This window comes from Palaemon carinicauda, chromosome 3 (assembly GCF_036898095.1).
Source record: "Palaemon carinicauda isolate YSFRI2023 chromosome 3, ASM3689809v2, whole genome shotgun sequence".
Taxonomy (NCBI): Eukaryota; Metazoa; Arthropoda; class Malacostraca; order Decapoda; family Palaemonidae; genus Palaemon; species Palaemon carinicauda.
Window position 1 is genome coordinate 173224168 of NC_090727.1, and position 13693 is coordinate 173237860.

Consider the following 13693-nt stretch of genomic DNA (forward strand, 5'->3'; position numbering starts at 1 on the left):
GAAGTTGTCGATGCTAATAAGTTTTCATCCAGGAGTTCCCGATGCTAATAAGTTTTCCCCGGAAGTTGCCGATGCTAATAAGTTTTCCCCGGAAGTTGTCGATGCTAATAAGTTTTCCCCGGAAGTTGCCGATGCCAATAAGTTTTCATCCAGGAGTTCCCGATGCTAATAAGTTTTCCCCGGAAGTTGCCGATGCTAATAAGTTTTCCCCGGAAGTTGTCGATGCTAATAAGTTTTCCCCGGAAGTTGTCGATGCTAATAAGTTTTCCCCGGAAGTTGCCGATGCCAATAAGTTTTCATCCAGGAGTTCCCGATGCTAATAAGTTTTCCCCGGAAGTTGCCGATGCTAATAAGTTTTCATCCAGGAGTTCCCGATGCTAATAAGTTTTCCCCGGAAGTTGCCGATGCCAATAAGTTTTCATCCAGGAGTTCCCGATGCTAATAAGTTTTCCCCGGAAGTTGCCGATGCCAATAAGTTTTCATCCAGGAGTTCCCGATGCTAATAAGTTTTCCCCGGAAGTTGCCGATGCTAATAAGTTTTCCCCGGAAGTTGTCGATGCTAATAAGTTTTCCCCGGAAGTTGTCGATGCTAATAAGTTTTCCCCGGAAGTTGTCGATGCTAATAAGTTTTCCCCGGAAGTTGTCGATGCTAATAAGTTTTCCCCGGAAGTTGTCGATGCTAATAAGTTTTCCCCGGAAGTTGCCGATGCCAATAAGTTTTCATCCAGGAGTTCCCGATGCTAATAAGTTTTCCCCGGAAGTTGCCGATGCTAATAAGTTTTCCCCGGAAGTTGCCGATGCTAATAAGTTTTCCCCGGAAGTTGCCGATGCTAATAAGTTTTCCCCGGAAGTTGTCGATGCTAATAAATTTTACATCGGAAGTTGACGATGCTAATAAGTTTTCATCCAGGAGTTCCCGATGCTAATAAGTTTTCATTTGGAAGTTGTCAATGATAGTAATTTTTCCCACGGATATTACCGATGCTAACAAGTTTTCATATAAGAGTTGTCGATGCTAACAAGTTTTCATATAAGAGTTGTCGATGCTAACAAGTTTTCATATAAGAGTTGTCGATGCTATTAAGTTTTCCCTCGGAAATTTTCGATGCTATCAAGTTTTCATAGAGGAGTTGCCGATGCTAATGAGTTTTCACTCGGAAGTTGCCGATACTAATAAGTTTTCTCTCGGAAGTTGCTAATGCTAATAAGTTTTTATGCAGGAGTTGCTGATGCTAATATGTTTTCCCTCGGAAGTTGCCGATGATAAAAAAAGTTCTCCCTTAGAGTTTACCGATACTAATAAGTTTTCCCACGGAAGTTGCCGATGTTAATAAGTTTTCCTTCAGAAGTGGCCGATGCTAAAAAGTTTTCCCTTTGAAGTTGCCGTTGCTAATAAGTTTTCCTTCTGAAGTTGCCGTTGCTAATAAGTTTTCCCCAGGAAGTTGCTAATGTTAATAAGTTTCCCACTACTGATGCGGATGCTAATAAGTTTTCCCTAGGAAGTTGCCGATTTTAATAAGTTTCCCACTACAGTTGCGGATGCTAATAAGTTTTCCCTAGGAAGTTGCCGATGTTAATAAGTTTCCCACTACAGTTGCGGATGCTAATAAGTTTTCCCTAGGATGTTGCCGATGTTAATAAGTTTCCCACTACAGTTGCGGATGCTAATAAGTTTTCCCCAGGAAGTTGCTAATGTTAATAAGTTTCCCACTACTGATGCGGATGCTAATAAGTTTTCCCTAGGAAGTTGCCGATTTTAATAAGTTTCCCACTACAGTTGCGGATGCTAATAAGTTTTCCCCGGAAGTTGCCGATGCTAATAAGTTTTCCCCGGAAGTTGCCGATGCCAATAAGTTTTCATCCAGGAGTTCCCGATGCTAATAAGTTTTCCCCGGAAGTTGCCGATGCTAATAAGTTTTCCCCGGAAGTTGCCGATGCTAATAAGTTTTCCCCGGAAGTTGCCGATGCTAATAAGTTTTCCCCGGAAGTTGTCGATGCTAATAAATTTTACATCGGAAGTTGACGATGCTAATAAGTTTTCATCCAGGAGTTCCCGATGCTAATAAGTTTTCATTTGGAAGTTGTCAATGATAGTAATTTTTCCCACGGATATTACCGATGCTAACAAGTTTTCATATAAGAGTTGTCGATGCTAACAAGTTTTCATATAAGAGTTGTCGATGCTAACAAGTTTTCATATAAGAGTTGTCGATGCTAACAAGTTTTCATATAAGAGTTGTCGATGCTATTAAGTTTTCCCTCGGAAATTTTCGATGCTATCAAGTTTTCATAGAGGAGTTGCCGATGCTAATGAGTTTTCACTCGGAAGTTGCCGATACTAATAAGTTTTCTCTCGGAAGTTGCTAATGCTAATAAGTTTTTATGCAGGAGTTGCTGATGCTAATATGTTTTCCCTCGGAAGTTGCCGATGATAAAAAAAGTTCTCCCTTAGAGTTTACCGATACTAATAAGTTTTCCCACGGAAGTTGCCAATGTTAATAAGTTTTCCTTCAGAAGTGGCCGATGCTAAAAAGTTTTCCCTTTGAAGTTGCCGTTGCTAATAAGTTTTCCTTCTGAAGTTGCCGTTGCTAATAAGTTTTCCCCAGGAAGTTGCTAATGTTAATAAGTTTCCCACTACTGATGCGGATGCTAATAAGTTTTCCCTAGGAAGTTGCCGATGTTAATAAGTTTCCCACTACAGTTGCGGATGCTAATAAGTTTTCCCTAGGATGTTGCCGATGTTAATAAGTTTCCCACTACAGTTGCGGATGCTAATAAGTTTTCCCCAGGAAGTTGCTAATGTTAATAAGTTTCCCACTACTGATGCGGATGCTAATAAGTTTTCCCTAGGAAGTTGCTGATTTTAATAAGTTTCCCACTACAGTTGCGGATGCTAATAAGTTTTCCCTAGGATGTTGCCGATGTTAATAAGTTTCCCACTACAGTTGCGGATGCTAAAAAGTTTTCCCTAGGAAGTTGCCGATTTTCATAAGTTTCCCACTACAGTTGCGGATGCTAATAAGTTTTCCCTAGGAAGTTGCCGATGTTAATAAGTTTCCCACTACAGTTGCGGATGCTAATAAGTTTTCCCTAGGAAGTTGCCGATTTTAATAAGTTTCCCACTACAGTTGCGGATGCTAATAAGTTTTCCCTAGGAAGTTGCCGATGTTAATAAGTTCCCACTACAATTGCGGATGCTAATAAGTTTTCCTTAGGAAGTTGCCGATGTTAATAAGTTTCCCACTACAGTTGCGGATGCTAATAAGTTTTCCTTGGAAGTTGCCAATGCCAATAAGTTTTCATACAGGAGTTGCGGATGCTAATAAGTTTTCCTTGGAAGTTGCCAATGCCAATAAGTTTTCATACAGGAGTTGCGGATGCTAATAAGTTTTCCTTGGAAGTTGCCAATGCCAATGAGTTTTCATACAGGAGTTGCGGATGCTAATAAGTTTTCCCTCCGAAGTTACCAATTCCAATAAGTTTTCATGTGAGTTGCCGTTGCTAATAAGTTATTCCTCGAAAGTTGCTGATGTTGATAAGTTTTTCTTGGAAGCTGCTGATGCTGATAAGATTTCCCTCGGAAGTGGCCAATGTTAATAAGTTTTTATACGGGAGTTACCGATGCTAATAAGTTTTTCCTCTTAAATAAATGATGCTAATAATTTTTCACATGGAAGTTGCCGATGCTAATAAGTTTTCCCTTGTAGGTTATCGACACTAATAAGATTTTCTTCTTATGTTACTGATGATAAGTTTTTCAGCAGAACTTACCGATGCTAATAAGTTTTCCCTCGGACGTACAATTGTTAATAAGTTTTCCGTTGGAAGTTGCCAATGCTGATAAGTTTTCTCTCTTAAGTTACCGATGCTAATAAGGTTTCCACTGAAACTTATCAATGCTAATATTTTTTCCCTCAGAAATTATCGATTCTAAGTTTTTCTCGGAAGTAACCAATGCTAATGAGTTTTCCCTCGGAATTTCACCATGCTAATAAGTTTTCCCTATAAAACTACCGATGCTAATAAGTTTTCCTCTGAATTCTCCTATGCTAATATGTTTTCCGTATGAAACTATCGATGCTAATAAGTTTTCCCTATGAAACTACCGATGCTAATAAGTTTTCCCTATAAAACTACCGATGCTAATAAGGTTTCTCTTTGAAACTACCGATGCTAATAAATTTTCCCAATGAAACTACCGATGCTAATAAGTTTCTCTATGAAACTACCGATGCTAATAAGTTTTCCCTATGAAACTACCGATGCTAATAAATTTTCCCTTTGAAACTACCGATGCTAATAAGTTTTCTCTTTGGAACTGCCGATGCTAATAAGTTTTCCCTTTGAAACTACTGATGCTAATAAGTTTTCCCTTTGAAACTACCGATGCTAATAAGTTTTCCCTATGAAACTACCGATTCTAATAAGTTTCCCTGTGAAACTACCGATGCTAATGTTTTCTCTTTGGAACTGCCGATGCTAATAAGTTTTCCCTTTGAAACTACCGATGCTAATAAGTTTTTCCTTTGAAACTACCGGTGCTAATAAGTTTTCCTTTTGAAACTACCGATGATAAGTTTCCCTATGAAACTACCGATGCTAATAAGTTTTCCCTTTGAAACTGTCGATGCTAATAAACTTTCCCTATGAAACTACCGATGCTAATAAGTTTTCCCTTTGAAACTACCGATGCTAATAAGTTTTCTCTTTGGAACTGCCGATGCTTATAAGTTTTCCCTTTGAAACTGCCGATGCTGATAAGCTTTCCCTTTGAAACTACCGATGCTAATAAGTTTTTCCTATGAAACTACCGATACTAATAGGTTTTCCCTTTGAAACTGCCGAAGCTAATACATTTTCCCTATGAAACTACCGATGCTAATAAGTTTTCCCTATGAAACTACCGATGCTAATAAATTTTCTCTTTGAAACTGCCGATGCTAATAAATTTTCCTAATGAAACTACCGATGCTAATAAGTTTTCCCTATGAAACTACCGATGCTAATAAGTTTTCCCTATGAAACTACCGATGCTAATAAGTTTTCCCTTTGAAACTACCGATGGTAATAAGTTTTCCCTTGGAAACTGCAGATGCTAATAAATTTTCCCTATGAAACTACCGATGCTAATAAGTTTTCCCTTTGAAACTACCGATGCTTCCCTTGGAAACTGCCGATGCTAATAAGTTTTCCCTATGAAACTACCGATGCTAATAAGTTTTCCCTATGAAACTACCGATGCTAATAAGTTTTCCCTATGAAACTACCGATGCTAATAAGTTTTCCCTTTGAAACTACCGATGCTAATAAGTTTTCCCTTGGAAACTGCAGATGCTAATAAATTTTCCCTATGAAACTACCGATGCTAATAAGTTTTCCCTTTGAAACTACCGATGCTTCCCTTGGAAACTGCCGATGCTAATAAGTTTTCCCTTGGAAAGTGCCGATGCTAATATGTTATCCCTATGAAACTACTGATGCTAATAAATTTTCCTAATGAAACTACCGATGCTAACAAGTTTTCCCTTTGAAACTACCGATGGTAATAAGTTTTCTCTTTGGAACTGCCGATGCTAATAAGTTTTCCCTATGAAACTACCGATTTTAATAAGTTTCCCTATGAAACTACCGATGCTAATAAGTTTTCCCTTTGAAACCCTACGGCCATCATTGCCATCATACCTGCCCTTTATATTTTGACTGTTTAAGGAAGAAATTAATGAAACTTACTTTTCAGCTCGTATCACACTCCCCCGAACAGCAATATCGCTTGAGAAAAACGACGGGCCCAAGCTAATACGTCTTCTACCAGCTGGACATTTTTTTATAGTTAGTTCCGAATTTCGCAAATAAATCAGGGGACACCGATAGAGCTGACGATTCTCTGTATCTTCATTCACACGCAATGCTAAGTAAATTATGATATGAAGCTACCTTCTCCGGAAAAGGTGCTTTTACTGAGGACTCCTTAACATACAAGGCAACAACAACCTTAGTACTTTGATTTTGTTCCAGTTTATTCACTCTCTCTCTCTCTCTCTCTCTCTCTCTCTCTCTCTCTCTCTCTCTCTCTCTCTCTCTCTCTCTCTCTCTCTCTCTGTATATATATATATATACATATATATATATATATATATATATATATATATATATATATATATATATATATTTATATATATATATATATTATATATATATAAATATATATATATATATATATATATATATATATATATATATATATATATACATATACATATGAGAGAGAGAGAGAGAGAGAGAGAGAGAGAGAGAGAGAGAGAGAGAGAGAGAGAGAGAGAATAAACTCGCACAAAATCAGTGCCAAACTGAATTACAGTAAGAACTTAAGAGAGCAAAGACGTCTGGAGATATTGATGAGGCAAATCGTGCACACTTGTCACGAAGGATCCCGTTGTTTATGTATGGTATTTGATGCAGCAGTATTGTTCTGTATTTGGCTACGATGCCGAATACGATGGAAAGGATAAGACTAATGATGGTCGTTACATCAATATTATTATTATTATTATTATTATTATTATTATTATTATTATTATTATTATTATTATTACACACATTTATCCATACATAAAGTATATATATATATATATATATATATATATATATATATATATATATATATATATATATATATATATATATATATATATATATATATTTATATATATATATATATATATATATATATATATACATATATATATAATATATATATATATACATATATATCTATACATATATATATATATATATATATATATATATATATATATATATATATATATATATACACGTGTGTTTATATGTCTATATTCATGTATGTGTATGATTTCACTTGCTTGCTTATTAAATAACAAATATTGAGGCTCAAGCCAAAACAGCCATCACCTAACCCTTTCTCCTCTTCTTCCTGTAGGCTGCTGGAGTACAGTCAAGAGACGTCACCATGATGACTTCGTGGAAAGCCATCACATTTGCATTATTATGGGTAAGTTTTATTTTCTCAGTTTGCGAAAAGTTATCTTTATTTTCGTTAATATTTTGTCTTTTTTAAGTTCAAAAATAATCTAGTTCGTATGAAAAGCGCCCTTCTATGTAATATTTTTTTCATCTCTATTATTTTCATTACATAAGGTTGTTTATTTTTATTTTTCCCTGGCCATGAAAATGGAAGTAAATCGTTCTCGTAGAAAGTAATTATTCCCCAATAAGTAAAATTGTAACTATTTCATTCAATCAGGTCGTCTCCATCCTACCATTTTGTTAATAGACCAAAATTTGAAATAAAAATCCTGGGGCACATCAAAATTTTTCTTCATTTCTACCGTGCGCAATGTCTCTTTCAAAGAAGTGTTGTATTTTTAAATTAACAATGGTATAATCTAATGATTTTATTTCAATCAAATGAAATGTGATTCAGTTTTTATGAAATGAGAAAAAGTATCTTCCCAAATACATAATAATTTTCCTCCATAGGTAAATATTATTCATGATTTTTCATTCCAAAGAGGTGATAAGCTCTCCTGTTTTTATGAGACGCATGAAAATTTCTCATATGATTATAAAAATGGAAACTGGTTTCTCCCACATACAAATTTAATTTCCTCCTGGATTCACTGGAAATGTCAGGAAGATGACTTGGCGTTTGGCTCTTGTTACAAATTTAGTATAAAAAAAAAGAAAAAAAAATAAAAAAAAATTATTTGTTATGAAAATGGCGTCAGTTAGACTCCTCTTAAATGAAGGAATATCTGCCCCAAGAATATTGTATATTTAACTCTCAAGAAGAGTTATTAGTATGAAATGTTTTCTTTCTTTTATCTGATCCAACTAAAAATTCCTGAGGGTCAAGGAACCGAGAACAGCCATCTGCCAAATACAGAATTTTCCCCTTAGAAGTATATTTATTTTAAGAAATTCCTCAGGAGCGTTATCAAAAGAACAGGATCTTCCATTCCCAAACAACATGACCTGTGGATTGTTATGGTATTGTTATGAAGATTACAGCAAGTGTTCTACTATGAGAGGGAGATATTTGACCTCAAGAAAGCAGTTCTTAGCCAATATCTCTTAAAAGCTTCAAAATATTATGTTCCTTTAAATAATATATTTGACAAAAATAAAAAAGTCTATGGTGTTTTTATTTATGAAGTTACAACTTTCTCCCATGGAAAGGAAACATTTCAAAGAAATGCATTTCCCTTAGAAAATCAGGGATCAAATCTATTAATGTAATATTTCATTCTCGAAATTAAAGAAAAACATAATGATAATTCATTCGATATTTACCAAAATGGAAACAGCGTTCGCCAGCGCAAGACAAAAAATGTTCATATCTCAATGTAAATCTTTTCCTAAATCTTCGGAGAGCGTCATAAAGGTAATAGTCCTCCTTCACGCTGTTATCTGACCTAAATCAAAAGCAATTAAAGGTGCAGGGGCTAAATGACAGGTGTCTAGGCCTTTCGATTGCTTCGGGCGGACCATGGGACCGAATCGGGGTATCTAATTGACTACTCTGAAACTGACATGGTATTACCACGCGAGGTTTGGCTTGGATTATTTCCTGTGTCTACTGACAGGATTTCTAAAATAATAATTTTGTATATGTATATATAAATATATATATATATATATATATATATATATATATATATATATATATATATATATATATATATATATATATATACTGTATATATATATATATTTATATATATGTATATATATATGTATATTTATATATAAATATATATATATATATATATATATATATATTTATATATACATATATTTATATATATATATATATATATATATACAGTATATATATATATATATATATATATATATATATATATATATATATATATATATATACAGTATATATATATATATCTATATATATATATATTTATATATATATATATATATATATATATATATATATATATATATATATATATATATATATATATATATATGTATATATATATATATATATATATATATATATATATATATATATATATATATATATATATATATATAAAGAGAGAGAGAGAGAGAGAGAGAGAGAGAGAGAGAGAGAGAGAGAGAGAGAGAGAGAGAGAGAGAGAGAGAGAGAGACATTGATTTTGATTTAGTAATTTTATTGCGTTCAATATTATACATACAGAGAGAGAGAGAGAGAGAGAGAGAGAGAGAGAGAGAGAGAGAGAGAGAGAGAGAGAGAGATTTTTTTTTATTAGGATCTGGATATATCTTTGAAAAAAACATAAGCTTCGATTTACATTTGTTTTGGGTTATTTCTATGTCAAAGTAGGTCAAAAGAAGAAGGGAAATCAGCAGAAGGTAAATTTGGAGAAGGTACAAGGAGTGAGAGAGGAGACATGCTTGTAGAATTTGCTAAAAAAAGAAATTCAAGAATTATAAACACCTTTTCTTATAAAAAGAAACATAGAAAATGGACATGGAGAAGCTCAAATGGAGAAACTAAATATATTTCATTCTCAGTGAAAAAGTTAATTTAGTTACAGATGTAACAGCGTTAAATAAGTTAAAGTCAAGCGGCCATGGAATAGTAAGAAGAAAACACTTTTTTAGATCTAAGGAAGAAAAGAGAAAAACTTAATTCAAAAAAAGAAAATAAACACTCCTGTAATGCTTGAAATATTTAATGGGTTTAGTTTAGCAATACAAAATGCGTACTCCCAGCTTCATGACAAAATGGATGAAAGTAAACAATAAATGAGTAGTGAAACCCATCTCTCCTAAATTATTCACACTTTGCCTAAAAGTGTTTAAGAATTCAATTTGAGAAATGTAAGTATTAACATTAATATGGAATACCTTAGCAACTTCTGATTTGCAGATGAAATAGTTGTATTTAGTAAAACATGGGAAGAATTGCAAAATTTTTCTAAGATTTGAATAAGGAAATTAAAATATAGAACTGAAAATGAATATAAGTAAAACTGAAATAGTGTTCAGTGAAAATTTAGACAACAAATATACATACTTAGGACAGACAGTATTTCTCTAGGACATAAGACCGAAATTAAAAGAAGGATAAAAAATGGATGGAGAGCTTTTGGTGAACAAAATGAGATTATGAAATGTAAAATGCCACTTTCTCTAAAAAGAAAATATTTAATCAGATGGCCCCACTAGTATTAACTTATGCATCAGAAACTTGGAGTCTTACTAAATCCTTAGAACATAATATATGTAAAGAATAATGATGGGAATAGAAAAAGAGCAACGTGGATACGAAAGCAATCTAAAGTAGAGGATATTCTAACAATATATGATTACAGATATGAAAATGGACAGAACATATAATGAGAATGACATATAACAGATGGACATTAAGAGTAACATAATGGGTCCCTAGACATTGTGAAAGAAACAAGTGAAGGAAGAGAAGACGAAGGCTTGACAAACTAAGAAAGTTTGCGGACGTGGACTGGCACAGAAAGACCATACATAAACAGACACAAGTGGAAGGATATGTCTAAGATCTTTGTTCTGCAGTGGATAATTAATGGCTGATGATGATTATAATATATATATATATATATATATATATATATATATATATATATATATATATATATATATATATATATATATATATATATATATGTATGTATGTGTATATATATTATATATATACATATGTATATATACACATATATATGCATATATATTCACATATATATATATACATATACATATATATATATATATATATATATATATATATATATATATATGTATATATATATATATATATATATATATATATATATATATATATATATATATATATATATATATATATATATATGTTTATGTATGGTCTGGGAAAAGATGCAGACAAAGAAGTAGAAGATATATATACATATGTATATATATATGTATATATATACAGACACATATATAAATACACACACACATATATATATATATATATATATATATATATATATATATATATATATATATATACGCATATACACACACATATATAAATATATATATATATACAGTATATATATATACATATATATATATATATATATATATATATATATATATATATATATATGTATATGTATGTATATATACGCATATACACACACACACATATATATATATATATATATATATATATATATATATATATATATATATATATATATATATATGTGTGTAAGCTTGTTTCAATTATAATTTTCTTTCAGATGTTTATATATCCTTAGCGCATTTAATTCACCAAATAATCAGTTACAACTGAAATAAGTAAACCATCAGGTTTCACTCACCTTTTCTCTTGTTCTCTTCAATGAATCATCTTTTGCATTGTTCAGTACTCTGCATATGTTCTTATAGAGTTTCTACTCTCCTTTATATAAACCAGAAACCCAAAGATAATTCCCATTCGCAAAGCAGCAAGTTTCGCTTGAATGACGCTGGACCAAAACTCTGGTATTCTTCACAGGTTTTTGATTCCTTCTTTCCACGCCTGGTTAGAGGCAGTAACGCGCTTCCGGGCTAAGCATAACGACGAATGACATTCTTTTAGGTATTTGATATACAGTGGTGTAATCTCAGTCGCAGAAGACAATGCATTCTTAAGCTTCGAATTTACAACTTGAGGAGTTCGCCCTCTAGTCTTCAGCGAAATGAATTTGTAGATGGTTCTTTGTTGGACGTATATCCTCAGTTCAGTTGAAATTTTGTTAATACTGATCCATTTTAAGCCGAACAGATATAACATACCTATTCCACTTTCATCTCGTTTTCGAGGAAAACAAAACTATTGTTAATTTTTTTTGTACGACGATTAATCTTAACACAGCTAAAACGATGCTAAGTTTTTTTTTTTTTTTTTTTTTTTAATCACTGAATAGCACAAAATTTCAACGAAGTTGAATTAATTACATTTCAATTGCTTGTGACATTTTGCAACTCGTTTCTTTTCCATTTTTCAAATTTTGCTGTCTTAAAGCGACGTCACGCGAGCACGTTCTGAGACATTTAGCGAAGACAGAAATAGTAGTGAAACATAAGTTACTAATGTTCAGTCTCGTGTGATACCACCGTAGTTTCTATTGAAGCTTGGTAAAGAAAATTTCTTATCTAACATCTTATCATCTCCTCATTCATCAGATCATTTCTCGCCTTCACCTTCATTAGTATCATCAGCCTTAAAATTGTCTTTATTTTGCTGTTGATTGCTCCTAAGGTTTCTCGTTCATTGACTTGGTAATCTAACAATAACCAGAAGATGACAGGAAAAGTCATAATGTGACTGCGTGTCCTTAACATTGCAGTATCTATTAGAACAAGTCCACTGTACTTGTCCTGGTAAAAACTAAAAACGATGGCATATTTCGAAATTATTGATTTTATAATCTTCTGCTGTAACTGCTCCTGCAACGTGTATCAAAGAAGTTTCGTGGTTCCCTCCGTACGGCCATCTATCAAGCTTAACTTTTTAATAAAGCAGAGGTCGATAGGAAGAGAAATAGTTTTTCCTTTGCCTTTACCTGACAAAAAAAAGGGGGGGGGGCGGGAATTAATAGTTCTGTCAGGCCAATGGATGTTTAAATAAATGCCTTACTTAACATGTGTGAACATCTTGCAATGCGTCAAGAACAAAAATCATATCAGGAGAGAGAGAGAGAGAGAGAGGAGAGAGAAGAGAGGAGAGAGAGAGAGAGAGAGAGAGAGAGAGAGAGAGAGAGAGAGTTAAGAATGTTACACTTAATGGTTCTCTGTACCTTAAGAATCTCTCTTTATGAATTTAAATTTTTTAAACAAATAGTTCATGTTAGAGAGAAATGGCCTCTCTCTCTCTCTCTCTCTCTCTCTCTCTCTCCTCTCTCTCTCTCTCTCTCTCTCTCTCTCTCTGTAATCATCGAAAGATTTGTATCACTCCATTACAGATAACGTAATCATTCAATATATAATTTCTAATACTTTTTTTTAACTTTTTCTTAGAAATTTCTAGGTCACTGACATACAAATGTGTAAGAAAGGAAATCGCCAGATTGAATGAATCGTGATCATTGTCTCTACCAGACATTGATTAAACGGTCGTATTGAGAAAGAGACCGGGTAAATTAGATCAATTGTTCGGACAGTTAACACGAAGAACATAAAATAATACAATGATATCTCTTGAAGCAGTTCAAGCTGTAGGCTATCCATCGTTCCAACGATTAAGCCAAAAACATAATCTGGCGTCTTAAGCTGCCTCTTCAATGAACCTCAATCAAAATGAATGATGTATTTGCAGAACATTTTGAGTTGCATAGTGATCTCTTGAACGCATCCTTTATGAATTAGTTGAACAAGAAGATAAGACAACATTTAGAGCTACCAAGACACTTCTTGAGCGAATCCAAACTCGTCCAACTGCCATACAAACCAATAACACGAAAAATACATTTCAAGTTACAAAAAGCCCTCCTGAACGAACCGCAGACAGTCCAACATTTCAAGATAAGCAGAGACCTCCAGACAGACCAACATGTTAAGATAAACAGAGATCTCTTGAACGAGCCCCGGGCAGGCCAACATTCCAATATAAGCATAGACCCCCAGAACGAACCCCAAAGGAGACTAACATTCTAAGATT

General features: G+C 33.2%; 1 pseudogene; it reads left to right on the forward strand.

Annotated features, from left to right (window-relative positions):
* Positions 1 to 8335: 8335 nt before the first annotated feature.
* The window catches only part of LOC137635385 (uncharacterized), a 9472-nt pseudogene continuing 4114 nt past the window's right edge, over positions 8336 to 13693 (forward strand).